The 25754-nt window shown below is 37.6% G+C and overlaps 1 protein-coding gene and 1 pseudogene across 1 annotated transcript in view; one reads left to right on the top strand and one right to left on the bottom strand.

Moving 5' to 3' along the window:
• Positions 1–25754, top strand: part of Sgcz (sarcoglycan zeta) — a 1272783-nt gene that overhangs the window by 798369 nt on the left and 448660 nt on the right. The gene's annotated exons all lie outside the window — the stretch shown is intronic.
• LOC105943931 lies at positions 175–3839 on the bottom strand (annotated as a pseudogene).

Below are 25754 nucleotides of genomic sequence, written 5' to 3'. Positions count from 1 at the left end.
ACCAAAAAATTTTATGATGCTGGGTTTGTCTACGTTTATGACATTTATCTCCATCTGTTCAAGTTTTATGAGTTCCAACAAATCTGTATGATTTTTCCAAGAAGATTGTCTTTGAGCTTACATTGAGATATTTCAAGTAAACCAGGGGTTAAATATAAAAGAAGCCTGTCTTATTTAGTACACTAAGTGTTTCTCACCTGCATGACCTCTCTTATGTATAGAAAAGGATGATCTTTGAGAAAATGCTTTCCCACTTTCATTGCATTCAAAGGGTTTCTCACCAGTATGACTTCTCATATGTATGATAAGTAAGGAACACTGAGAGAAGGCTTTTCCACTCTTACTACATTCATGGGGTTTCTCCCCTGTGTGACCTCTCACACGAAGAGTCAGGGATGAGACTGAAGAGAACACTTTTCTGCATTCATTACATTTAAATAGTTTGTCTCCAGTATAAATCTTTTCAAGTTTGAGGAGATTTTATTTCTGACTGAGGCTTTTCCACATTGATTACAATAATAAGGTTTTTCTCTAGTATGAATTTTCTCATGTTCTATAAGGTTTTATTTCTCACTAAAGGCTTTCCTACACAGTGTACATACATAGAGTTTCTCACCAGTATGAATTCACTGATGTCTAATGAGGTTTGACATTTGAATAAAAGCTTTCCCACATTCATTGCATTCATAATGTTTCTCTCCAGTATGAATTTTCTGACTTGTAATACGATTTTATTTCTGGCTGAAGAATTTTCCAAATTCATTGCATTCCTAAGGTCTTTCAGCAGTATGATTTCTCATATTTACAGGAAGGGATGAACTTTGAACAAAAGCTTTTTCACATTCACTATGTACATAAGGTTTCTCAACTCATGACTTCTCCTTTGTATAATAAATACTGAACATTGAGAGAAAGTTTTCCACAGTTCTTACATGTATAAGGTTTTGCTCCTGTGTGGCTTTTCATATGCATAGCAACAGATGACATTCAAAAAAAAAAAAAAAAAAAAAAAAGCTCTACTGCATTCATTACATAAATAAAGGATTCTCCCCAGTGTGGATTTTCTCATGCTCAATAAGGTTTTGTTTCTGGCTGAAGGATTTCCTTCACTCCTTACATTCATAGGGTTTTTCTCTAGTGTGAATACTCTCATGTTCAATAAGGTTTGATTTTTGACTGAAAGCTTTCCAACAATTCTTACATGCATAAAGTTTCTCCCCAGTATGAATTCTCTGGTGTCTAATGAGGCTTGACATTTGAATAAAAGCTTTTCCACCTTCTTTACATATGTAAAGTTTTTCTCCAGCATGAATTCTCTCATGCCTGATAAAGTCAAATTTATGACTGAAGTCTTGTCCACACTGATTACAATTAAAGGCAGTTATGACATAAGGTGAACAGTGGTAAAGTGATTTCCTGTACTCATTACATTCATAAGTTTTATCTCTTATGCAGTCTTTCTCATAACTAAATAAGTCTAAATTCTGTTCCAAACCTTTATTAAGTCAATTACATTCATAGAGTTTTGTCTTGAGGTAATATTGTCTGAGCTCAGAGAAAATATCTTTGCTTTTTTTTTTTTTTTTCCTTCAATGGCTTTATCTTTAACCAGAGTTTTCTTGGAGATGGCTGACTTTCCTCACAAAAGTTTCCTATTTCTTCGTAAATTGTTCACCAACTTCACAAACTTCTGCAGAATGCCTCCAAAACACTTCTTACACCATCACCCATGGCTCCTCTTCTCCTTCCAGTTTAAAGATCACATCTGGTTTGTTGGCTTAAGAGCCCACTGTAACTAAATTGATGTAGTTCTCCAGCATCATATCTTGGTACAAGTTCCTCTGAGCAGGTTTTATTTGGTATCATTCCTCCTCTGTTAGATCCACAGTCACATCCTTGGATGTCACTGTTTTATGTAGAGAAGACCTGGTAATGTCCTCTTCTTCCTCAGAAATTTCACAGTCCTGCACACCAAGCTCTGCTTTCCATCATCTGGAGCAAATGCTCCATTGTGGCAGAGCTGCTGCTAATGTCTGTGCTCAGATGTCTTTTAGGTCTTGTCAACTCTGGGCAAAAATGCTCAAGAATCTGCAGGTCCAGCAACTCCAAAGTCTGCTGTTTCCCAGGACTCCCCAGCTTCTGGGCAGGTCTCAGATCAGACAGTCTTCTTCCATGACAGATACCTGTTCCTCAGACTTCTTTAGACTCACCCAGCAGATCTGTTTTATTAATGTGGAAGCATGACCTGTGGGCTACTAAAATAGTAGTTATATAGGATAAAACAGCCAAAATCTCAGTGACATGCTCCTTTCAAGAAACCAGTAGTGCACGCCTGCACCACGTGCCCCCTGGGGGCGTCCAGTGCTGTCAGCACAGACCTGACAGTCTAGGCTTCCCCTCACTCCTCTCGCCACCAGTTTGCAGCCACGCCACCACCATGGAACAGGTGTGACTTGGGAGAGAGGGAGCCAACTCCCTGAACCTGGCTGCAACCCACCGTACCCGGGCTCCAGAATGCTAATTCTTAGATAAATTTGTGTTTTTTTTCTTTTTCTTTTTTTCCAACCTGGGCAAGAGCAAGACTGTACTTCAAAAAGATAAAAACAAAAAACATATCTATGGATCTATGTATCATCTATCTACCTATCATCTATCATATATATACATATATACATACAATTTATATATATATATATATATATATATATACATATGTATATATATATATATATACACACAAATATATATACATATCTATAAATATATTTATTCACATCCATATTCATTCATAAGTATTGGATGGCTGAGCAAGTATGCTTAAGATTACAATTGCTATAATTAATGCCAGCCTAAAATATTCAGAGTTTTGTAGTATAATTTGGACATTGAGAAAACATTACCATTATACTTACAGTGTGGTAATACACGGTGAGACAGAATCACACACTTGCACCTTCATATGCTCTCCTATCTTTTTAAGGTAGAACAGTGGTAGATTTAAAAAAATACCCTCTCTTGTTTGATAACTAGTTCTTCATTTAATAGTATCCTATTCTAGATATTGAGTGTCTTACAAAAAAATTTAACAATAGAACATAGATGTGTGCATTGGTTATAGGATATAGAGTCCTTTGGGAATATGCACAAGGGATTATAGAGGGGACATATAGTTTACTTCAATCTTCAACCTCCACATTGATTTCCATGGTGGCTGAATAATTTTATTCTCCCACCAATGAGTAGAGTACGGCTTTCTCTTTCTCCACATCCTTGTCAGCATTTCTTACCATGATGACAGCGATTTTGATTGAGGTGACATGGAATCTCAAAATAGTGTTAATTTGCAAGGGAATTAGTTGAGAAGAAGAAGGGATTCAGTTAGAGTGGCTGGAGTAAGAGAAAGTTATGAAATTGTCAGATATATCTTAAGAAAAAAATAGTATAAAGGGGGTGGGGAAGACTTCCTATCCGATTTTTTTCCCCTTACTGGCAAATTTCCCAAGTATATTACATGATTAATACTTATTAACTGGTAGAATTACTGATTGATAGGCTATAGAAAAGTGACAGGATAAATGAAAAGAAGCTGATGAGAGAAGACAGTGCCAAACCCTAAAATGTGATTCTCCTTATAAACCTTTTCATGCGGAGCAAAAGTCACTCATCTCGAACATTAAAAATTAACATTAAAAATTCAAAAGTGTTTGGGCAGCTGTGTGTGAAAGAGCTCTAGTAAACATCTCTCCTCACCTGTGTGAACCTCTCATTATCTGCTCCTCTTTCTCAATGCATTTCTCCACTCGTTTCTGCTCCTCATAACTGCCAGTTTTGAATGGCATCTCTAGACTCCCCTGCTCTCTCATTAATCCTGTTCCAGACTCCTACCTTGAACATGCAGGTGGCTGCAGACTTACATGGACCTGTTTTGCCAAACACAGTTTTTTTTTTTTTTTTTATTTGTTTGTTTGATTTGCTTTTGAGGACGGGTTTTCTTCTCATCCAAGCAGACCTTGAATTCACTATGTCGTCTCATGCTATCTTTGAACTCATAGTGCTCCTCTTCCATGGGCATCCAGAGTGCTGGGATTAAAGGCTTGTGCCACCACGTCTGCCTCTTTCTGGGGGTTTTTACCAGGATATACCTAGTCCTTCAGCTTTATTCACTATGACAGCTGAAAAATGCAGGGTCATATGACCATCTCATTACATAAAATTGGTTTTCTATAATTTTACTAAGTGCTATTCAAATTAATTTAATATTTATCCTTAGAATAAAGATGTCCTCTTATTAATGTGGTTAAAAGTGATTGCTGATCATAAATTCCAAAAATGATCATATAAAGGAATAAAATATACTATCAATATCAACAGGATGAGATTTTATGTAAAAGTCAGCATCAAGCTGGACATAATGGTACACACCAGAAATACTATTGCTTGGGCGGTGGAGGTAACAGGCCCTTGAGTTCCAGGCCAGTTTATGCTACATAGTAGGACCTTATGAACAAATAAAATATTCAACTATCAGTAATCATCAATAAGGGGTGTATAATTCAGTGTACTCCTCAAAGCTAGACAAATATATAGTTTCTGGGGAATTTTACATTTCAATTCGACAAGAATCATTTTGAATTAATTTTAGTATGGTTGATATAGAAATTTAATATGCATGTGTGGTACATATGTAAATAAAATTCTGGAAATGAAGTGGTGTAGGTTTATTTATAGAGGGAAAAGTAATCCATTTATTTACATTGGGAACTAGCATACACTGAAATTGAGGTATTTGAAAATCAACCTCATTTAACATTTCAAGTAAGTTAAGATTAAGAAAGGAAAAAAATTATATTGTTCCCATTCTTGCTAGTGAGTCAGGACACATGTGATGTTTTTCATTTAGTTTAAGTAGATTGTCTCATTTTCTTTTGCATTTAGACTATTATATAAACTATTGTATAAACACTTTTCCTGACCCACACACAACAGGTTTTTTACTATATGATATATCAAGCAGATTTTCTCTGAGTCAGTCAATAGTTTCTACCTCCAACTCCTGAAACTTTTTTTCCTACTTCATTTCTATAGTTATCATTTCTTGGAAGAGGAGTTCTATACCCCTTACTTTCACAGTTTAAAAACTGTCTGTTCTTTTATTGTCTCTAACACTTCCTCCTGAATACTACACTTTTAAAATCCAGATTCATTTTTGGGTTTGTGTCCTTCACTTTATCAAGTTTGGACAGCTACAATTCAGATAATAAGTGGATCATCTCTTGTGGTTCTGAAGTCCCTTGTCTACCTACTATGTCTTGAAGACTCCAGTTAGCTTTACATGAAGGTCTACTATGAAAAACCTCTTCTTAAAAGTGAGTACAATCTTTTAATTAATTGCATTAAGGTTATGGGTTCTTGATCTAAGAATCTTTTGATTTTTCTCATGCTTATATGGGTCGTCAGGATCTTACTTAATATTCAAGAAGTTCCATAATATTTTCAATATGGAAAGTTTTAAATAAAACATTATGTTGAAAGATTTGTAAAACTAAAAGGAACACACCATCACATTTGTCTATGATACTAAATCACTTCTTTTTTAAATCAAGCTTTATAGACAGAATTTCATTTGTGATATGGTGATTTTATGGATCCTAGTAATATTTTACTGAGAGGCTCCAATAGTAATAGCAACTATGTGTTTTTTTTTTTTTTTTTTTTTTTTTGAGGAAGGGTCTCACTGTAGTCCAGACTGACCTGGAATTCACTATGTAGTGTCAGGGTGGCCTTGAACTCATGGTGATCCTTCTATCTCTGCCTCCCAAGTGCTGGTATTAAAGGTGTGTGCCACCTGCCTGACTTAGCTACCATGTTTTTTGATCTTGCTGCTAGTCATATATAGTATTAATTGATTAGACTAATGGAATTACTATTTGCCCTCAATTAAATACTTATAAAATTTTGTTCTGCATAATTTTTTGTTCATTTTTATTTATTTATTTGATAGTGACAGAGAGAGAAAGAGGCAGATAGAGAGAGTGAGATTGAGAATGCCCACACCAGGTCTTACAGCCACTGCAAACAAACTCCAGACGCGTGCCCCCCTTGTGCATCTGGCTAATGTGGGTCCTGGAGAATCGAGCCTCGAACTGGGGTCCTTAGGCTTCACAGGCAAGCCCTTAACCACTAAGCCATCTCTCCAGCCCCTGCATAAAAATTTTTAAGTAAGTTTGGGAAGTCTTCATTTGGGAATAGGGTAGAATGAAAAGATAGGAGCATTTCCAGACAGATTGATCAGCTTCCCCCTTTTAATCTCTATTCCACTCCTGTGTATCTTCTTCCTGACTGGTGGCATAATTTGAAGACCCAGACTCTGAGAAGCCCCTGACCTTCCAGCTACTACAAAATTCTAGTGCTCTATCTCTACACATGAAGTAAAATCTTCTCTCTCTTTTGTGGTCTTGTAATTGATTCTGTCATATGTGAATTGAACTGATAGTCTTGTTATTACTATTAAAAACAATCTTGATAATACATAGTTTAACTTGCAGAATTTTAAAGTTATCTAGTCACATTTGTGTGATTCATTCTATTATTAAAATATTCAAAAGTGAATCATACACAGTGCAATTAGGACACTAACTGGGAGGACAGAACCCAGTTTGCAGTGAGCCTGGGACACCCGGAAAGTGCTATACCTATTAAGGCCACATAGCCAGATGCTGCCTCATGAAAGACATGCTGCTGAAGGCCAGACATTCAAGGATTTCTGAAATGTGAATGAGAAAACTGAGCTCCTGAGAAAATACTTGATCAGTTCAACGGAATCTATTAACAAATTTAAAAAATGGTGAAAAAAGGGAAGGTCAGCTAAGATTCTTTCTAACAGACAATAAAACTTTAAATTAGAAAGAAATAATAGTTTTACTATTTGTTTGATGAATGGTTTATGAGTTCTTCCTACATAAAAAGGAGTATATATTAACTTACTGATCATTTGGTATTCATGAAAAAGAAAAACAATGCATTCCTGTCTTACAGCTTAAGAAAATATCTTTTTTAATCTATTATACTGTCCTTATGCTTCTTAATAAGAGCATGTGATTTTTAATGAATATTCATATAGCTATCTGCAATACCAAAATATGTAAATTAATGGCTTTGTATTGTGGGAAATACAGATATTTATTTTCATATCTTTCACATTAAGCATTTGGCAGATTACAGATGTTTAATTATTCAAATTTTTATGTTTTGAAAGCATAAACCATTCATTGTCTGTTGCCCAGCTATTATGCATTCCTAGTTTATAAATAAATTTTCTTGAATTAGCATTCAATATAAGAAGCCCAAACAGTCAGTAGCTGAATGAATTACATGATTTTAAAACGTGTTTCTAAAAGGGACACTAATATAATTAAATTTTTTTCTTGTTGGTGTTGAAGAAGGTAAAGGGCTTAGGAGTTAAAGGCTTAATTTTTCCAAAGCCTTGGGGAAGTAGTCCATAGAGAACAAGGACATATAAAATAACCACAATAATTGAGCTGTTTGTCCAGAGAGATATATTTCAAGTTTTCATCTCATGCAACACAGGAAAAATGTTGTCTAATTTACTTTTGATATGTAAGTATATCATGATTAGATCCTTCAATTGTAGACACAATTGTTTTATTATGTGATTGTATAAAGGGCAATCCTGCAGCAAGCCTAATACATCTTATTGAAGTTCACCACCAAGTTGATTGGAGCTGACAGTCCTATGCTGTCTGCAAAGAAAACTTCATGGGGAGTTAGGAACAGATGCTAAACAACATGGCACATTTGATTTCATGCTGCTCACGCATGCTAGCCACTGGCAGTGTTTATGAGGTCAGAGGATTAGTAAAATTGTAGTCAGCAGGAATACAGGATATATGAGCAGAAGAAGACAAGCAGGTGTGCTGGAATAAATTAGGTATGGGCTTTCCCCAGGTGAGTTAGCTGACCTTCAGCATATGCCTGTAGTGTCATAAGGGAAAAGAAAAACCTAAAGCTCAAATAGTGCAATCCTAGTCATGTAACTTGTTATACTTTATATATGTTAGCTAGGAAGTAGACATGTGTGCTGGACTAAACATGTGCTATGCTTATTATCTATTTATTTGAGAGCAACAGACAGAGAGAGAAAGAGGCAGAGAGACACACAGAGATAGAGAGAGAGAGAAAGAGATAATGGGTGCACCAGGGCCTTCAGCCACTGCAAGTGAACTTCAGATGCATTCACCCCCTTGCACATCGGTCTAACATGGGTCCTGGGGAATCGAGCCTCGAACCAGAGTCCTTAGGCTTCACAGGCAAGCACTTAACTGCTAAGCCATCTCTCCAGCCCTGCTATGCTTATTTTAATGCTTATGTAAAATCAAAATCTTATGACTATAACAAGAATATTGCTCAATTATCTAGTGCCTTATATTGTACTAACATTCTATTATGGGTACAACTATTTCAGTGGGTATCAATTGTGACCAAGGAGAGAACTCTTAAACATATCTTTGGTCAAAGCACAGAGGAAGGAACTACTCACTTTTACATCATCACAAAGGTTTTCTTGAATAAGTTATGAATGAAAGTCTAATTTTGAAGTGGGTTGTGAAGGAGTAAGGAATTGGAGGAATAAAACTGACACATACAGAGAGAATCAATAAGGAATAAAAGAAAAATCATCCTGGAATGGCATACTACCTTATTAAGTGTCACCAAGCCAGGTGATAATAAATTCAGTTTTCATGACATTTATTTCACTAAATATTACTCTATGCCATCATGGTTATTTTGATCTATTTTATAAATCTGAATATAAGAGAAAGGGATTTCAGTGGTGGTAACATGTATACAATAGGAATAGAGTTATTTATATAATCTTACATGCAACTAATGTCTAATACTATCTGCTTAGTTCTGGTCTGCTTTCTCCCATTCAGATTATGTCATTCATATATAGGTTACTTGTCTAAAATGAATGCTACCATAATTTTTAAACAAATGCAAAACTTATGGGTTTGCAATGGACAGATTGATAAATAGGGAACAATTTGATATTAATCTATTTCCTAAATTTTTCTTCTATTTGAATACAGCTAATGAAGAGACCACTGTACAAATATACTCATAATTAATAAGGTCTGTTTGTAAAACTGTTTTGCTAACACTGAAAAATTAGGTAAAGCTTCCTGGTAATGAGTGAGACATTACCTCTTACAACTACTTTTGCTTTTATTTTTTAATTTGTTTTTAGTTTTTATTATCTATTTATTTGAGTGAGAGAGAGAGAATGGGCATACCAGGACCTCTAGCCACCACAAACAAACTGTAGACACATGCACCACCTTTTGCATCTGGCTTATGTCGGTCCTGGGGAATTGATCCTGAGTCCTTTGCCTTTGTAGCAAGTACCTTAACTGGTAAGCCATCTCTCCAGCCCTGATTTTTATTTTTGTAATACAAAAAATCACATTGATAATCATGACCTTGCAAATGCTACTATTCATAATATATATTAGCTGGCTATCTTCTATTTGGTAAGTTTTTAATTCACTGATTTGTATTTATAAAGAAAGTCATCAGTCACTTTGGCAGTATGAAATATGATGTTTTAATTGCCATGGACAGGTATGTAAGATCTGTGCAAAATTCCTGAGGTTTGAGGAATTATCTTGTGTTGTGCTACCCTGTGTCATTAACATGGTTCCTACAGAAAACTTTAGACATGGTTATTGTATCAGACAACTTCAGTTTCGCTGAGATGAACTTCCAGACCAGGCACAGTTATGGAGGAAAGGATATTTATTGAAGCTTACAGATCCAGGGGAAGTTCCATAATGGCCGAAGAAGCTGACATGCTTTCACAGGACCAAGCAGAGAGAATGAAGCCCAAGCCAAAAGCCAAAAGCCAAAACCATACAGTACAGCACACTTCAGGAATTCCAGCTAGGTACAATTTGCACATCTTTAGATCGATATCTAAACCCACTATCACACCTTAAGATCCACCCAGTGTCATTGCCTCCAGACAGGTGGCTGTAGACACAAACTATAAGCTAATGAAAAACTAAATATATCAGGGGCCATCTATTCAAACCACCACAGTTATCATGAGGGTAAAACAGATTTTTTCAAGTTTTATTCAACTGTGTTTAATCAAAATTTAAGTTCAAATAACAATGTGCAACTGGTTGCTGCCTTTACAAAGAGTATATTTTTAGGAAGTCAAGTCATTAGTAAGGTGTTTTAAAAAAATTAATGAAGATGATACTTTTAAAGAGTCACATGAGAGTACAGATCAGCTGAAAACTCCACAGATGTTATATTGATGCCTCATCTAACATTTATTCTAATCCTTTAGCTATGGCAAGTTTCCTTTAAAGGTAGTATTAGATAAAGAAGAGGAAATTACTTTTCTCTTAATTTTTCTTCCATGTAAAATGATTACAATATTGGATGTCTGGTATTTCCACAATATTTTGTGTTGATTTATATTTGTTGTGTGTTTAATTTGTGGTTACTATCTCATTGTTCTTTTAAAATTCACTGCTATTAATGATTAACCACTAACACTTCCTATAAAATAATATCTCTCCTTGCACTTGTGCACTAACTTGAGAGAAAATTTATTTTTTATATATTTTATATATTTTATATATTTTCTTTGTTGCATGACAACCATATAAAGAAGCAAGAAAGAGCGAAGATGTGTGCAAATAAAGTGAATTTACAGGGCTGGAGAGATGGCTTAGCGGTTAAGTGCTTGCCTGTGAAGCCTAAGGACCCCGGTTCGAGGCTCAGTTCCCCAGGTCCCACGTTAGCCAGATGCACAAGGGGGCGCATGCGTCTGGAGTTCGTTTGCAGAGGCTGGAAGCCCTGGCGCGCCCATTCTCTCTCTCTCCCTCTATCTGTCTTTCTCTCTGTGTCTGATGCTCTCCAATAAATAAATAAATAAATAAATAAATAAATAAATAAATTTTTTTAAAAAGTGAATTTACAGACAATAAATATGAAACAACTTAAAGAAGTTGATATCCTTTTTATAAAACACAAGAATTAGCTCTAACATGAACATTTTATATCAATTATATTTCTCAGTTGATAGCTCTACATTAGAAGTGTACTCCAAGATAACAGCAAAGAAATGTAGCTCTTTTTCATGGCAAATGTTCCAAGTTGCTTCAGTTATGTGAAATATTCAGTTTGTTACTAATTATGCAGAAAAAAGATGATTGTTTTCTTTTTTGAGGAGAGGGCATTATTTTTTATTGTATGTATGCCAGGAACATGGGATGCCAAGTAGATCTACTTCCAGAAGTTGAGATTAAGGACAATTAGAGGTTTTATTTTCAGGTTTAATATAGCTGAGATATTTTCTCTCTTGATGGAGTGTTAGATCTTAATGAACATTTTGATATCTAACCAATTATCTTGTCTATCATGAATCTAAATAAGAAAACAGGAACAAAAAGCCTATATAGAATATTAGTGAATCAAGTTTATACTTTCAGTAGTATTGGTCTCTTGAACTTTCTGAGGACCAAGCTCAATAGTGGATCCATAAATGGTAAATTATAACCTGACTCATCCAGTACCATTTACATTACTTTCACACATGTCACGTTGTTGGAAAAAAAAAAAAAAAGGCGGATAGATAGGTAGGTAGGTAGATAGATTGATTGATAGATAGATAGTCTAATGCTTAGATGTCTATTCCCAGGAAGGTGAGATAGATGATGTTTGTCCTGTTCCTCTAAGTATAACTAAAAAGTGAGAGGTTATATCAGATTGGGGATGCCAGGGGAAATTTTATTATAGCAACCCAGGCAGGAGATTTTCATTATCATGAAGGTCATTTTAATAGGAGTTCAATGTACTTCAAACTTTCTCAAAGTATCAGTGGAAATATTCAGGGTACTCCAAACTCCTTTTTACCCCCTTGGCCAAAATGCTAACCGTACTTCAGATGTAATCACTCTCATCAGATAGGCCAGGTAAGTACCCTGCCTGACACATCTATATATGACACATAGCTGGGACCTAGAAAAATCCCATCTCTGGTGGTTTGAATATAAACACATGTTTCTCCATAGCCTGAGGTATTTGTGATTGACTGAATGAGGAAAAGGTATGTGATGGAGGTAGATCTTCTAAACCAGGTGTAAGGTGTATTAAGAGGCAGTTTTTGACCTGTGGATGTTCAAGCTCTGGTTTTTGGTACTTGCTAGTGATTGTTTTTATTTCTCTCCTGTGTACATATGGAAGTGAGCCAGTTTCTTCTGCCACTGATGGTGCTTCTCCTGGAGGCTTTAAGCCAGAGATAAACCTTTTCTCTTACCTATAAGCTATGTTGCAGCCATGTTCACATTGCTGGTAGAAATCACACAACCAAGAGCAACTTCTGGGCAAAAGAGGTTTATTTTGGCTTACAGGCTTGAGGGAAAGCTCCAAATGGCAGGGTACATGATGGCATGCACAGAGGGTGAATATCACCCCCTGGCCAACATAAGGTGGACAATAAAAACAGGAAAGTATGCCAAACACTGGCATGGGGAAACTGGCTATAAGACCCATAAGCCCACACTCAACAATACACTCCCTCCAGGAGGAGGCATTAATTCCCAAATCTCCATCAGCTGGGAACCTAGCATTCAGAACACCTAAGTTTATGGGGGACACCTGAATCAAACCACCACATTATGCCCCTGGCCCCATAAACTGATAACCATGCATGATGTAAAACGCAATGCATCCATCTAACTTTAAAAGTCCCCATAGTTTTTATCAATTCCATTGATATTCATACATCTCCATAGTCCAAGATCTTTACACTGAGCCATAATACCAAAAAATAACCTCAAAATCCCATAATGGCACAGAATAAATATTCACACTACAAAAGATGGCATTGGGCATAGCAAAAATATATATATATTCAAGATTTAAAACAACCAGGGCAAACATCAAACTCTGTAGCTTTAAGTCCAACAGCTCTAGTCAGCAACAAGTCTCCAAGTTTGATAATTCTAACCAGCAACAAGTCTCTGGCATTTCAATTCCAACCCTCCAACTAGGCTACTCAAAGTCCTGGAAAAAAACTTTATCTGGGGCTGGAAGCTCTCCTTAGCAATCTTGTGGTCCCAGCATCTCCACTGGGTCTCCACTGCAATCCACCATACATCCTCATGGCCTCTTGGGGTCTCCATGCAGGCATCCACCAAACCTGTTTCACACTGCCCATGGCCATTTCCAAAACACAAGACACAATGACCCACTGTTTCCTGCATTTCTTATACTCAACAATACCAGGTATGTAGCCAGTTTGTTAATCCAGGGGGAATAAAGCAGACTGTGCAGAATAGGACACTCCTTGAGCGTTAAGGCACCTTCAAAAGAGTCTACATTCTTTTGTTGCCTTAGTACAGGTTAGCTGGCCCAATCTCAAAGGTTGTAATCTCTCAATTGCAGCTGAACAGGCAGCAGTTCACCCAAAGATTTTTCTTTCTATGCCACATCCCTCTGCTCAAACCAGTTCATTTCTATGCAGAGCAACCCTGCACAACTTCTCAGGACATGGGCATAACAGCAAGATTTTCACACAAACTGCTAGCCCAGTGCAAGCAAAGCTCTTTCTCACCATTATAAGCCAAACCTCACAGACGATAATTCTTGTTGCATTCAGGTCTTTCAACGTTGACCATAATAGTCTATCAATATGTACTTACAACACTGCAAGGTATCTCTTAGGCCAAGGTTTCAAATCCTCCCACATTCTTCTTGAAAATCAGCATCCACTTCTTATGACTTATTTCAAGGAAATATTTCCTCTGTACCATTATGTATTGGAAGGAATAACTTTTAATATTACAGGGCTCACAGTTATAAATAATCTTGAATCTCAGATGAGAATGGAGTTTTGAAGTGTTTAAGTTGGTAAACATTATGGATACCTTTGAAGTTAGACTGAATGAAATTTTCATTGTGAGATGGTCAAGAGTCTATTGGGGTAAAGGGACAGAATGTGGTTGTTTGACTTTGAATGTATGTCCATCCATAGACTGGGGTGTTTTTTCCTGTTTTTTTTTTTTGTTGTTGTTGTTGTTGTTTGTTATTTTTATTTATTTATTTGAGAGTGACAGACAGAGAGAAAAAGGCAGAGAGAGAGAAAAAGAGAGAATGGGCTCACCAGGGCCTCCAGCTACTGAAAATGAACTCCAGATGCATGCACCCCCTTGTGCATCTGGCTTACATGGGTCCTGGTGAATTGAGCCTCCAACAGTGTCCTTAGGCTTCACAGGCAAGCACTTAACTGCTAAGCCATCTCTCCAGCCCATAGACTGAGGTATTTTTAATTAAGACTGAACTTGAAACTTGAGTCTTCAGTAGGTGGTAACCTTCTGGGGAAGAGATACCATGGGGGAGTGTATCTTATAGTCCAGCCACAGGTGTATTCAGAGCCAGTTTTTATTTTTATTTATTTATTTATTACAGAGATAGAGAATGGGTTCACGAGGGGCTCTAGCCAGTGAAAATGAACTCCAGATGCTTGTGCTATCATGTGCATTTGGTTCATGTGAGTACTGGGGAATCAAATCTGAGTCCTTAGGCTTCTCTGGCAAGTGCCTTAGCTGGTATACAATCTCTCCAGGCCAGAGGTAGCTTTGGAACTCTGGCAGTTTTGAGTTCTGGTTGTTGTTGCTTGCTGGTGTTGCTTTTTTTCTATCCATGTGCATCTATAGAAGTGAGACAACTTCTTCCAGAACTGACAGTGTTTTCCCTGAATTCTATAAGCCTAAGGTAAGCATTTCTCCCATAAGCTGCTTTTGGTCAGGTGTTTTCCCAGCAATGAGAAAGTAACTGTAACACCATCAATACTAGAATGCCAGAAACAAAAAACTTCACTGAAATAGAGTGTGGGTACTATGACACTCAGCTAGAAGGAAACTTGCATTCCAGGATAAATGGTATTTCAGAATACATTATTATTATTTCAAAGACAAAATAGTGGTCACAATGTATGATAATTTGAAAGAATGATTCCATGGAATTTCAAGGGGATAGACATAGTTGGATTAGTTTAGGAAAACAGGATATAAGATAATTGAATAAATCATTAAATATAAGCCATCTCAAAACATAATAACCAAAGAAAACTCTTAGAATTATTAATGTCAAAAACACACAGCAGACTTCCGGTTAAGATGGCGGCGTAGGTACCACGTCAAAGCAGCCTAGGAGGGAAAAAGACCAAAAAAACTCAGCAAAATACACACTTTTACTAAAAAGGGAGGTGTATAGGAAATTGAAGTGGCAGCGGAGAAGTAGAAGAGTTCCAGAGCATCCAGAGCCCGCACAGGCGGGAAAAGTGGCTCCGGCAGCTCAGCCAACTGTAGCGGCCGCGGCGCACCAGAAAGCCGCCAGACTCGGCTCGAGCTGCAGGAAAAGCCAGGTGCCGGAGCTTTCCCTCACACCGGCATCTCCACAACTCGGGAAACATGAGGGGACAGCGGCAGCAAGCAACAGAGGAGCAGACCGTGAGGTAGAAGATCGCTTGGAGCAGCAAGAGAACCAGAGCAGCTGCGGCTCCCTCCCCTCCCCCACTGCCTGAGCCCAGCTCTGGCGAACAGAGCAGTGGCCCGGGACACGGCCACGCCAACTTGGGCTGACAGCGGGACCCAAGCAGGAGCAGAGTTCGGCAGCAACATCAGCGGCTCCAGCACCGGTAACAGCAGCCCCAGCAGCAGCAGACCCAGGAGTGGCAGCAGCAGCAGACACGGCAGCAGCAGCTTCAGGGGGAGCAGCGGCAGTGGACACAGCAGCAGCAGCTTCAGCAGCAGTGGTGGCTCCAGCAGTGGCAGCTACAGCAGCAGCAGAGGCAGCAGCAGTGGTGGGCCCAGCAGCAGTGGTGGGCCCAGCAGCAGTGGCTACAGACCCAGCAGTGGCAGCTTTAGCAGCAGCAGTTCCAGCAGAAGGGGTGCTGATCTGCAGGGCCACACTTGCCAGGCTCGGTTTGACACACAGGAAAAGCAAGTGTCCAGCTCCAGAAATCAGAACAGCAGCCCAACGACTCAGACAGCAATTTGACTGAGACCAAAATCATCCAAGGTAACTGGGATTGCACCAGGGAAGGGTCTCACTTGGTCGCAAGCTGACATAGGTCCCTCAACAGACCAGAAATCTTAACCTCTTTGTTGAGAGAGGATCTGGTCATTATAATAACTACTCTTGCATACATACTTGGGGCTGTTTTTGATTGAATGTGTACAGTGTTTAGTTAACTTTTAGAATCTATCTGTATTTTATTCCACTCAGCCTGCTTGAATACTTCCATAGCAGGAAAACTCAACCCCTAGGAACACATTTGTAGATACTCTGAGTCTTAAGAGCCACACCTAACACCTTAAGCTCCTACCCTGAAAATATATAACATCAAATCAATTGATACAGCTAATAACCAGCTAGCAAGAAAAAACAAGCATTAACTTAATCCAAGATGCAAAAATATATACATTATAACACAAAAAACACTAAAAAGCAAGACGATATAAATCCACCTAAAAGTATTAATGCATCAGAAATGTCCTCCAGTGAGAAAGAGTTAGAGGAAATGCCTGAGAAAGAGTTCAAAAGAATAATTATAAATATGTTCAAAGAGGTCAAAGAACACATGAAAACAATCAAAGAGGAAATCAAAGAGGAAATCAAAGGAATCAAAGAAGAGGCAGGACACAAATTTAATGAAATAAAGAAGGCAATACAAGACATAAATAGGGAAATAAAAATAATAAAGAAAAACCAGTCAGAATTACTAGCAATGAAGAACATAGTTAATGAAATAAAAAATCTGTAGAAAATCTCACCAGTAGGATGGATGAGAGAGAGGACAGAATATCTAAGCTAGAAGACCAGGTGGCAGACCTAATGCAGTACAACAAAGAGAAAGACAAACTTATAGAAAAGTATGAGTGAGAATTTCAAGATATTCGGGACACTATGAAAAGATCCAATATAAGAATTCACGGCATAGTAGAAGGAGAAGAACTCCACTCCAGAGTCATAGTAGGCGTCTTCAACAAAATCATAGAAGAAAATTTCCCACAAATTGGGAAAGAGGTGCCAATACAGATACAGGAAGCCTTTAGAACCCCAGCCAGACAAAACCCAGAAAGAACCTCTCCTCGCCATATTATAATCAAACTTCCAAACACACACACCAAAGAAAAAAAAAAAAAAAGCAGTTAGAGAGAAAAATCAAGTTACCTACAAAAGCAAGCCCATCAGGATTACAGCAGATTATTCAACACAAACTTTTAAAGCCAGAAGGGCTTGGAGTGATATATTCCAAGTTCTGAAAGATAACAACTGTCAACCAAGGTTACTTTATCCGGCAAAGTTATCCATTCAAATAGATGGAGAAATAAAAACATTCCATGACAAAAGGAGGTTAAAGGAGTATTTGAAGACAAAACCAGCTCTACAGAAAATACTTGATAGAATCCTCCATGCTGAAGAAAAGGAAAAGCACACATATAAGGAACCTAGAAAAAACAAGAAATACTCAAATACTAGTTAACAGAAGAGAGCGCAGGTAGAACCAGAAACACACACACACACACACACACACACACACACACACACACACACACAAATGGCAAACATAAATACACACCTTTCAATAATATCTCTTAATATCAGTGGCCTCAATGCCCCAACAAAAAGACATAGATTTGCAGACTGGGTTAAAAAGCAGGATCCTACAATTTGTTGTCTCCAAGAAACTCACCTTTCTACAAGGATAGACATTATCTTAGGGTGAAAGGTTGGAAAACGGTGTTTCGAGCAAATGGCCTAGAAAACAAGCAGGGGTTGCTATCCTAATATCAGACAGGGTAGACTTTAGTCCGACGTTAGTCAAGAAAGAAAAGGAAGGTCACTTTATATTGATTAAGGGCACACTCCAACAGGAGGACATTACAATCCTAAATATATAACATGGGGGCTCCCAAATTCGTCAAACACTATTAGAACTAAGGTAACAGATAACACCAAACACAGTGGTGGTGGGTGACTTTAACACCCCACTCTCATCAATTGACAGGTCATCCAGGGAAAGAATAAACAGAGAGTCATCTGTACTAAATGAGGTCATAGAAGGAATGGACCTAACAGATATATACAGGACATTTCATCCAAAGGCTGCAGAATATACATTCTTTTCAGCAGCACATGGAACATTCTCTAAAATAGACCATATATTAGGACACAAAGCAAATCTTAACAAATTCAGGAAAATTGAAACAATTCCTTGCATTCTATCTGACCACAATGGAATTAAACTACAAATCAGTAGCAAGAAAGGCTATAGAGCATTCACAAAATCATGGAAACTAAATAATACATTACTAAATGATGAATGGGTAAATGACGAAATCAAGAAGGAAATCAAAAAAATTATGGAGTCAAATGATAATGAGAACACAACATACCAAAATCTCTGGGACACAATGAAGGCAGTACTAAGAGGTAAATTTATAGCCTTAAGTGCCTATATTAAGAAATTAGAAAGGTCACAAGTAAACGACCTAATGCTTTGCCTTAAAGCCTTGGTAAAAGAAGAACAAACCAAAAATCAGTAGACGGGAAGAAATAATAAAGATTAGGGCAGAAATTAATGAAATAGAAACACAAAGAACAATCCAAAGAATTAATGAAAAAAAGTGTTGGTTCTTTGAAAGGATAAACAAGATTGATAAACCCTTAGCAAATCTGACCAAAAGAAAGAGAGAAGAGACACAAATTAATAAAATCAGAGATGAATAAGGTAACATCACAACAGATTCCAGAGAAATTCAAAAAATCATAGGGACATACTATAAAAGCATATACTCCACAAAGTATGAAAATCTGAAAGAAATGGATGATTTCCTTGATCTATATGACCTACCTAAATTAAATCAAAATGAGATTAATGACTTAAATAGACTGATAACAAACATGGAGATCCGAACAGTTATCAATAATCTCCCAACTAAAAAAAGCCCAGGCCCGGATGGATTCACTGCTGAATTTTACCAGACTTTTAAGGAAGAGCTAACACCATTGCTTCTTAAGCTTTTCCAGGAAATAGAAAAAGAAGGAATGCTACCAAACTCCTTCTATTAGGCCAGTGTCACCCTGATACCAAAACCAGGCAAAGATAGAACAAAAAAAAGAAAATTACAGACCAATCTCCCTCATGAACATAGATGCAAAAATTCCCAACAAAATATTGGCAAACAGAATACAAGAGTATATCAAAAAGATCATTCACCCTGACCAAGTAGGCTTTATCCCAGAGATGCAGGGATGGTTCAACATACGCAAATCTATAAATGTAATACATTACATAAATGGGTTGAAGGACAAAAATCACATGATCATCTCATTAGACGCAGAGAAAGCATTTGACAAAATCCAACATCACTTCATGATAAAAGTCCTACAGAGACTGGGAATAGAAGGAACATATCTCAATATAATAAAGGCTATTTATGACAAGCCTACAGCCAACATATTACTAAATGGGGAAAAACTGGAAGCTTTTCCACTAAAATCAGGAACAAGACAAGGGTGTCCACTGTCCCCACTCAAAAAACCCATAATGGCACAGAATAAATATTCATACTGCAATAGATGGCATTGGGCATAGCAAAGAAACATTTAACCAATACAAGATTTAAAACAACCAGGGCAAACATCAAACTCTATAGCTTCAAGTCCAGTAACTCTAGCCAGTGACAAATCTTCAAGTCTGATAATTCTAACCAGCAACAAGTCTCTGGCATTCCAATTCCACCCCTCCAGCTAGGCTACTCACAGTCCTGGGAAACTTCATCAAGACCGGCAGCTCCTCGGCAGCCATCTCATGTTCCCGGCGTCTCCACTGGGTCTCCACTACAAGCCACGGTTCATCCTCATGGCCCCATGGGGTCTCTATGCAGGAAACCAGCAAACCCGCTTCACACTGCCCATGGCCATTTCCAAAACACAAGACTGTGTTGCAAACTCAATGACCCTCTTTCCAGCATTTCTTATACTCCACAATACCAGGTAGGTGCCAATTTGTTAATCCAGGGGGGGAATACAGCAGACTTTGAAGAACAGGACTCCTTGAGCACTCAGGCCCCTTCAAAAGAGTCTACATTCTTCTTGTTGCCCCAGCGCAGGTCAGCTAGCCCAGTCTCAAAGGTCGTAATCTCTCAGTTACACCTGAACGGGCAACAGTTCACCCAAAGATTTTTTTTTTTTCCTGTGCCATATCCCTCTGCTCACACCAGTTCATTTCTACGCAAAGCAACCCTGCACAACTTCTCAGAACATGGGCATAAGAGCAAGCTTCTCACACAAACTGCTAGCCCAGTCCCGGAAAAGCTTTTTCTCACCCTCATAAGCCAAACCTCACAGTCCATAGTTCTTACTGCCTTCAGGTCTTTCAGCTCTGACCAGATTAGTCCATCAGGCTGTACTTACAGTACTGCAGGGCATCTCTTAAGCCAAGATTTCAAATCCTTCCACATTCCTCTTGAAAATCAGCTACAAAAGGCTGAAGCCACATAGTCAGGTGTCTAGCAGCAACCCCACTCCTCCGTACCACTTTACTGTTGCAGTCCGGTTCGCATTGCTGGTAGAAATCACCTAGCCAAGAGCAGCTTCTGGGAAAAAGAGTTTTATTTTGACTTAACAGGCTCGAGGGGAAGCTCCACGATGGCAGGGGAAAACGATGGCATGAGCAGAGGGTGGACATCACCCCCTGGCCAACATAAGGGGGACAATAGCAACATGGGAGTGTGCCAAACACTGGCATGGGGAAACTGGCTATAAAGCCCATAAGCCCGCCCCAACAATACACTCCCTCCAGGAAGCATTAATTCCCAAATATCCATCAGCTGGAAACCTAGCATTCAGAACACCTAAGTTTATGAGGGACACCTGAATCAAACCACCACAGATGTAAATAGAGAGTTCTCAAAGGAAGAAATACGAATGGCATATAAGCATCTAAAAAAATGTTCTACGTCACTAGTCATCAAGGAAATGCAGATTAAAACTACATTGAGATTCCATCTCACTCCTGTCAGATTGGCCACCATCATAAAAACAAATGATCATAAATGTTGGCGGGGATGTGGTAAAAAAGGTACCCTTCTGCACTGCTGGTGGGAATGCAATCTGGTCCAGCCATTGTGGAAAACAGTGTGGAGGTTCCTAAAACAGCTAGAGATTGATCTACCATATGACCCAGCTATAGCACTCTTAGGCATATATCCAAAGGACTCATCTCATTTCCTTAGAAGTACGTGCTCAACCATGTTTATTGCTGCTCAATTTATAATAGCTGGGAAATGGAACCAGCCTAGATGTCCCTCAACAGATGAGTGGATAATGAAGATGTGGCACATTTATACAATGGAGTTCTACTCAGTGGTAAAGAAAAAATGAAGTTATGAAATTTGCAGAAAAATGGATGGACCTGGAAAGTATTATACTAAGTGAGGTAACCCAGGCCCAGAAAGCCAAGCGCCACATGTTCTCTCTCATATGTGGATCCTAGCTACAGATGACTGGACTTCTGCGTGAGAATGAAAATACTTAGTAGCAGAGGCCAGTAAGTTAAAAAGGAGACATAAAGGGTAGAGAAAGGAAGGGAGGAGGATACTTAATAGGTTGATATTGTATATATGTAATTATAATGATTGTAATGGGGAGGTAATATGATGGAGAATGGAATTTCAAATGGGAAAGTGTGGGGGTGGGGAGGGAGGGAATTACTATGGGATATATTTTATAATTATGGAAAATGTTAAGAAAAATTAAAAAAAAGAAAAACAAAAAAAAAAAAAAACACAGCAACATATTCTATTAACCAGAAGACTATGAATTTGAGTACAAGGAAGTAGAGAGTGGAATGCAAGTGTTCTGATTGCTAGCCTGACAACCAACTCCAGGGAGATGAACACTCAAAACTCTTCAAAGCAGAATTTCAGAGACTATAGAAAGTATGCCATTAAAGTAGTCTTCCAAGGCTCAGCGAACATTGTGGAAGAGCAATTGGACAGATTGTAAGAGCCACAAGGTGGGAAAGAGTATCCTGAGGCTTTACTCACCCTCCCCCCATAGACTGATGATATATCCATGACCCTATAGTGAAAAATCCACTGAGGAAGGTCCTTAGTTTATTGAAGACATAGGAGAGATGATATAACAGTGTAACTCAATGGGAATATGACCAACATTGAATAGTGTCATAAAATAAAACTCATAATCAATGGAAAAAATCAAATGTCATCATTATCATAATTTTTGTGCCTGATGAGTGTGGTGGTGCACACCTTTAATTGCAGCATTTGGGAAGGACAGGTAGCAAGATCACTGTGAGTTCTTTTTATTTATTTATTTATTCATTTAAGAGAGAGAGGGAAGAATAGGCACATTGGGACTCCTAACTGTATGTGCCACTTTATCATTCTAGTATAAAGTCATATGTATAATAGGGAATTAAACTCAGTTTGTTAGACTTTGTAGGCAGTGACTTCACTTCTGAGCCATCTCTCCAGCCCCCAACATGATTTTTTTCTATTTTTATTTATTTATTAATGCTTATTATTAACAGTATGTTTCACATGGTTGCATCATTTGTGGATACCCTCTTTTCCCTTGTCCCTGCCCTCATTATGTTGGGGAAGCCTCAGTAGAGTTGCAGGTATTCCCTATGGGGTTCCACCTTAATCAAGTAGGCTTCATCTCAGGGATGTAGGGATGGTTCAACATACAGAAATTGGTCAACATAATAAAGCACATAAATAAACTTAATCATAAGAACCACATGATCATTTCAATAGGTGCAGAGAAGTATTTGACAAAATACAATATCACTTGATCAAAATGCTGGAAAGAATAGGAATGGAGGGTTTATATTTCAACACAGTTTATTCACCTAAAGCCCAAAAACTACTTAGTTGGGAAAGACTCAAGAAGTTCCCATTGAGATCAGGAAGAACACAGGGTTACCCACTCTCACCACTGCTCTTCAGCATAGTACTAGAAGTACTAGTCTAAGCCATAAGACAGGAGAAATAAATAAAAGGGAATCAAATTGGAAAATAAAAAGTCAAGCTATCCCCATTTACAGATGACATGATCCTATACATAAGTGACCAGAAAGACTCCATCTCAAAACTTCTAAAGGTGATTAATTACTTCAGTATAGTGACAGGATACAAAAATCAATGCACAAAACCAGTAGCCTTTCTATATGTAAAGGTCAAATGTACAGAGAAAGAAATCAGCAAGGCTGTCCAACTATTAATAGCAACACACACACAAAAACTTAAATACCTTGGAATAACACTAACCAAGGATGTGAAAGATCTATATAATGAAAACCTAAAAATAACTCAAGAAAGAAATTGAAGAGGACATGAGAAGATGGAAAGACCTCCAATGCTCCTGAATCTGTAGAATTAACATTGTGAGAATGGCAATTCTACCAAAAGCCATATACAGATTTAAGGCAATACCAATAAATATACCAACATCATTATTTGCCGAGATAGAAAAAATGATCTCCAAATTCATATGGAATGACAGTGACCCTCAGATATCCAAACATGTCCTCAGCAGGGGGGAAACATCCTTTGGAGGTTTCACCATAACTGATCTAAAGCTATATTACAAAGCCATAGCAACAAAAACAGCATGGTTATGATATAAGAACAGAAACATAGACCAATGGAACAGAATTGAAGGCTTGAACCTTAGGTCACGAATGACAGCTACTTGATTTGTGACAAAGATGCCAATAATGTAGACTCAAGAAAATACAGCATCTTCAACAAATGGTATTGGACAAATTGGATGAACATATGCAGAAAAATGAAACTAGACCTACACATATTTCCATATACAAAAATCAAGTCCAAATGCATTAAAGACCTGAATAAGACCTGAATCTCTTCTCCTACTGGAAGGAAAAAAAAATAGGAGGCACTCTGCATGATATGGTTGTGGAGAAAGACTTCCTGAACAAAATCCAACATGTCTTTTGGACATAAAATAACTGTTTAAAATATGAGGGTATTTTTCCCATTGCCATGAAGATTGAAATATTTTCTACACTTCCATATAACATTGTATAAATTTATGAACACGGAAGGAAAGTTTAATGAGAAATGTATCCATTATATAATTTATATTTTACCATGCTAAAGTTTTATGAGGGATTATTATTATTTTTTATTTCTGGATGTCATCTGCTTTGTCTATTATTCTGCTTAACACAGATCTACAAGAACATTTTAGTTATGACATAACTGTGGTTCAGTGTTATGACAATTAAGAAAAAGCTTAACAAACATCAAAAATCAACTACCATTCAATAAATACATATAATATTTTTCCAATTTTATTTTTAATTTGACTGATCTCCTTAAGTTATAATAATTAGAGTTATGAGGAAAGTAGACACTATACACAAAAATGCAATGAATCATAAGTCTATTACTGGTCTTATCTGGAGAGAGTTAACATTTGTTTTGGTGCACTACAACTAAATTGTAATTGTACTTCAGTTTTATGTTCTTGTATGGACATGTGAATGCTATAAGGCTTCAAAAGTAAATACAAAGAGGAGATGTTGTATGCTAAGCAAGATCCTAGTTTTTAAATAAAAAAGAAATTTTATGAAGACTTGTAGTTTTGGAATTGGGAGCTGTCTCAGCAGTTAAAGATACTTGTTGCAAGTCCTGCTAACCTGAGCTCAACTCCCCAGCATCCATGTAAAGTCAGATGTAAATTGGCATATGTGTCTGTGATCCCAAGTGCTTATGACAATCGGAGGTGGAAGCAGAAGAATCAAAAGCCGGCAGGGCAGTTAGTCTGACATTTTATGGAAGTTTGGGAGTTCATTTGTAGTGCCAGGAGATCCTGTCTCTAAGAAGGTGGAGCATAGACAATTTGAGGTTGTTCTCTGGCCTCATCATAAATGCTATGGCATGTGTACATACACATAATTTTTTTAAATTTGTTCATTTTTATTTATTTGAGAGCGACAGAGAGAAAGAGGCAGAGAGAGAGAGAGAATGGGCACGCCAGGGCTTCCAGCCACTGCAAATGAACTCCAGATGCATGTGCTCCCTTGTGCATCTGGCTAACATGGGACCTGGGGAACCGAGCCTGGAACCAGGGTCCTTAGGCTTCACAGGCAAGCCATCTCTCTAGCCCCATACAAATAATTTTTAAAAGAGTTGTGTTTATTCCAATATTCTATATTCTGTTAATGTATCACGTTGTAAAAATCAGCATATTTGAAGAAAATATTTGTCAATAGGCATTTACACATATGCACCATGAGTACTGTTTATATACACAGAGTGTGAGTACACATTTGTATACTTATCTGCAGGGATGACAAAGGCTAGCATATTTTTACCTACATAGACTCTCATCTTTTCAGCTCTTATAGCTGAAGTGTAATGGAAATATTTTAAAAAGCATTCATAGAAAGTTTTATATTAAGAAATAATTGTTTTAATAAAATATTTTTCTATGAATATATGTAATATTTTCAAAATTGAAGGTAGTGTTAAGTTATATCCTCTCAAAAATGCTTGTCAGGAAAAATTATTAGATTTTCAAATTTTACTAAGATATCCAATAGTCAGTAGTCAAGTTCTACATGTACACTAGTTAATAAAGTATGGAAT

This window comes from Jaculus jaculus, chromosome 1, assembly GCF_020740685.1.
Source record: "Jaculus jaculus isolate mJacJac1 chromosome 1, mJacJac1.mat.Y.cur, whole genome shotgun sequence".
Classification (NCBI taxonomy): domain Eukaryota; kingdom Metazoa; phylum Chordata; class Mammalia; order Rodentia; family Dipodidae; genus Jaculus; species Jaculus jaculus.
This window is presented reverse-complemented; position numbering and strand designations above follow the sequence as displayed.